Genomic DNA, 4866 nt, shown 5'->3' on the forward strand with positions numbered 1-4866 from the left:
TATAAGCACTGGTTAGGCAGATATGAACTATGCATGTGAAGCCAGCTGAGAGTTATATCCAATCCTATAGATTTCTCATAGTTTGGTAACTATTTGCTGCAAATGCAACAAAATTCAATATGAAAATATTACTCACACAGCATTCTACAGGTTACTTGTCTTGACTTAGAGAATTTGGTGACCTGTCGCTAACTCGATACTTTAACAACATGCACATGTATAACTTTATACAATACGTGAGTTATTACAATCCATGTAACTATGCCTTATTTTGCAAACTAATACGTAAGTGTGAGGCGGTAATACACAGCATGATTTATAGTAGATGTATTGTTGTTTCGAAGAAATAATGAACCGCGTGAATATGCTCACATTTTCTATTATTATTAGTAGTAGTAACAATGCAACACACATGCGCGTTTGCACGAGGCTCTTTTGTGCGAGACCAACATGCAATTTCAAATTTCAAACTCTGTGTGTATTTAATTTTTCAGAGCTGATGAAAACGGTTTCAGTGTGAACCTGGAATCCAACGCACTAGTTTACAGCAATGGTCAAGTATCACACTTGTCCAAACCGGCCCTTCTGAAAAGCACATGCAAAATTATCGTCCGATATTTCCTTTTTGATTACCAGCAATGCCGCATGAAGTTTGGCTCGTGGACCTACAACAGTTTTCAAGTAAACTTACAAAACGATTCCATTGCACCCGATATGTCGACATTCATGCCCAACGAACAGTGGGGCATAGTTTACGCCGTCACCCGACCTCACGTAGTACGCTACGACTGCTGCCCGGAGTCATACCCGGATGTGACGTTTGTGATTGGTCTGAAAAAAAACACCTTTGTATTACGTCTACAACGTAGTGTTGCCGTGTGTGCTACTCACTGCTTTGTCATTGGTTGGTTTCAATATGCCGTTCAACATAGGTGTAGTCAAAGTGTTCCTCGGTGTGATGTTGCTACTGTCGCTGGGAGTGTTTAATCTGCAAGTGTCGAAAACAATGCCAAAAACCTCTGAAGAAATTTCTCTGCTAGGTGAGCGAACTTAGTTTAGACTTCTCAAACATTTCCTAACTAATTAAAAATATCCATTTTATGCGACGGGAACTGTGATTAAAATTCAATATAGGAGTGGGCATATCCAAACATTGGATATTATCATGAAATAGGCTCGGGCAATTAGGTTTAGAATACCACTACATAATGCTATGCCGCCATATTGAAAACAAAATTTCCCATCTCCATGGCAACCAATCACGCCTCTGTACAACTATTACCTCATTACCCAACGTATATTGTGTATATATTGTTATGACGACTTATACCATATTTATGTGACCTCAACCTTATATGTGTTGAATTGGGATATGTTTTAGGCGTTAGTTAGTTCATTCACCGCGAAACCTTTACACGGATACATTGAATTCAATCCATGGAAATATTCGAAATGTTGTACACGCGTTGTATGGGACCTATACACGAGCACGACATTGCAAATATTGCGGTTCAACAAAGATAACCTATAACAACGACCAATGTCAATATTTATACTAGTAATTAATCTAGTATCCGGGAAGGTTACGATGTGGGAAAAGGTTTCCATTAGTTTAATGTTATGAATTCACTCACTGCCGTCCGTTCTAAATATATGTGTATATGAACGTTACATTTCACATTCCTCTTTTTTTGGCGTGTGAGGGCGCTCATTACCTATTACTCCACTGAGAATGGTGTTGAATATACCGTTGCAAGTCTGCCGGGAGTAAGGAACTCCTGTGACGTAAACATGACGTAAATGAGTGTAAACTATGTCATTCAAATTAATGTGTTTGGTTCAGCAGGCGTTCACCTTAACCACTTTTACATCTTCTTCTCAGGTGAATATTTTGCGGCTACAATGGTTCTCATTTCGTTGTCTGTTGCCATGAACGTGGCGGTGTTAAACATCAACGAGTGGGGAAAGAACGGAACTTACGACGTCCCGGGCTGGATACGCGTCTTCGTAATGCAGTACATGGCCATGTTCATGTGCGTAAAGCAATGCTACTCCGTCAACCCTCTGGCAATCGACGACGACAAAAACAACGAACGCAATGGTAAAGGAAAGAAAGGGGGTGGCAATCTCTCTAGTGGCAACATAGAATCGGGCACAGGTACTTTTGAGAACGGCAGTCCTTGTCTGAGCCACTCGACAACATTTTACGCCCAACCTGACGCAGCGGATAATTCGGTATTACCGATAGACCCCTCATACAGGCGGGGACAGGTGTGGTTGCCGCGTGATAACGACGGATCTCAAGATAACTATAAAATTAAGAAAAATCTTGTCGTGCACCACGAGGGACTCAGAGGACTGGAGAACAGTTGTCGAAACACTCTCAGCGCTCCTATGATCGCACTGACTGAGATCCCTCCGCCTCCATCACCACCACCACCGCCGCCGAATGCACAGATCAATCCGCAGATCACGAGCGTCCCATGCGCTCTTCCGAAGAGACGGCTGTGTGACTGTAAGCAGGAAACGAAGTTGAGCAAATTCACGTATACGTCGCACCCTCCTCCAAGGCTGGTGAGGCATGTAGAACAAATCGCAGAACTGATAAAACGACCACAACAGTTTAGTGAACGGCAAAGACAAATAGAATATGATTGGATGGTCGTTGCGACGACGGTCGACAGATTCTTACTGGCTTTGTTTCTCATATGTTCTGTCATTTTCACGATTACATTTTTAGCGCAGAGGCCCGGAAATATGGAACCACCAGAGGAGGCTTACGCAATCGACTATGAATATTAAGGAGAGAACGTTTCCTGCTATGTTTGGTCCCGGCACCACCGTGACGTTGTAACAACAACGGTTCGGTCAAAGCTACATCGACAAAGACTGTTACTTTCTATATCGAGCGAGTGGGGTTGTAAGAATTTTGTGAACACATACCTCAAACTTAAATTTAGTGTGTCTTCTGCCTCATGCATGTACGGTGTGGGAAACAATACGTCTGTTCGCCGATTGCAACGACAAACAATTTATGATGCTATGTTACCATAGCAACGAAGGTGGAACAACGTGATGGGATTTCCCCATGTCGACGCTATGATGTCTTCATTCGCACAGTATGTGTCAGTTTAGGGCCATTGGTGAAGTTTTCTTGTAAAAAAAAAACTAGGACGTTTGAAAGCAGACTCTAGAGGGGGGTCCGCAGACAGAGAGAGAGGGCTCTATCATTGTCATAAGTGGCGCGGATTGTGTGCATGATTATGAAAATCATTATTTCAAATTTCACAATATGAAAAGCAATAATACAGAGTACATATTACATTTTCAAGTTTAAGTTTAAGTTTACCTGAAGTCCAATATTCACGGACAACCAATCATCGCATTCAGTTTAGTTTCCACAAAAAAATAATAACAATCGAAATGTTGCACAGACGCACAGTACATGGCGGCCATTAATCAGGGAAATGCAGCATCTATAGTTGCCGTTGGGGTTGCGGTAGGCATACATTGGGTATACTCATGAGAGTAAGGGTAACTCATTCTCCAATTTACTGATACGTTAGGTAAATAGCCGAAGCTATGCTTGTATTAAAGCTAAATATTCGTGGCCATGCTATTGCTGTTACCAGCAACATTGACACGCAGATCGTCGCAAACCAACCGATCTGACACATACCGCGCGTGGAACTATGGGAAAAGTGGTCGGAACTATTTCCACTTTGTGTCAACACAGGTGGCGCTATTCCGTTGGTTTGCGGCGATCTGCGTGTCAATGCAATATTGAGAAAAGATAGACCTTTGACCTCCCAATTTACATGCATTTTAATGTTAATAAAATAAGATATTCTGATGAGTGTTGTGTGTTATTTTAATTGATCAACTCATTAAAGATTAAATCTTGCTAAAAATCGGGGGAGGATGTGTTCAAAACAAGAAAAATACTTTTATATAGTTCCGCGGCAGAAACGCTGAGAAAAATGGTAGCGGATGGATATTTAGCCTTCAGAGGCTAGTTATGCGTCATAAGACACAGGTCTGTGCTGAATAGCGCCACCTGTGTTGACACAATGTACCAGCAATCTTCAATTGAACATCCGTTATATAACGCGAGAGGAATGGCGCACAGGGCGTATCATGTTGTTCAGCCGCCATTAATACTTATGTTTAACTGGTGCTAAGTTCGTGTCCATGGTATCATTTGTGATCTTAATTGTCACATAGACTTTTATTCAATATCCTGTTTTATACTTGAAACCGATATCCAGTATTATTTTCCCGTCTGGGTGAGATCCAAACGATGATTGCTTTTTGGTTTTGAACGTTTCTACTTACTAATTCAACTATTAGTTAAATGGGTGATGGTGTTTATATACTGAACTGATAACTTGAGTTGCTCCCTCTGTTGGTGACTGTGAGGGCGCACTCCATAAAACGCGATAGAAACACCTGAGACATTTAACCACCAAAGTCGCCAGCACTTGGAAATGTACTTCCTAAGATTTTCTGTGCTTTTATTTTTGAGTTGATGATTATGTGAATTCCAACTCGAATCTTGTCACAAGTTGATTACAGTAATCTTCCCTTAATCGAGTGTAGTAGAATTAAGCGATAACTGGTAAAAGATCATGTCCATTATTCAGAGTAAATTTAGCTACGACTGTGTATATTTCTTGTTTTATGTTGGTTAAGCTATAGGCCGTCGCACTTGTTTTCGTTTTGCGCGTATGTGCGTGCGCAGTGACTGGTTTGCGAGAACCCATCGTTCCCACCCGTAGGTAATACAACAGCAGTGTTCGCTGCTGTTGACATTACATATTACATATATGTGTCCCTGATAATAAAACAACCAATGGGGACCGCTGT

General features: G+C 41.4%; 1 pseudogene; it reads left to right on the forward strand.

The window, feature by feature from the left end:
* Positions 1-225: 225 nt before the first annotated feature.
* LOC102806603 (neuronal acetylcholine receptor subunit alpha-9-like) lies at positions 226-2802 on the forward strand (annotated as a pseudogene).
* The last annotated feature ends 2064 nt before the right edge of the window (positions 2803-4866 follow it).

Source organism: Saccoglossus kowalevskii, chromosome 4 (genome assembly GCF_978046115.1).
Source record: "Saccoglossus kowalevskii chromosome 4, keSacKowa6.1, whole genome shotgun sequence".
Classification (NCBI taxonomy): Eukaryota; Metazoa; Hemichordata; class Enteropneusta; family Harrimaniidae; genus Saccoglossus; species Saccoglossus kowalevskii.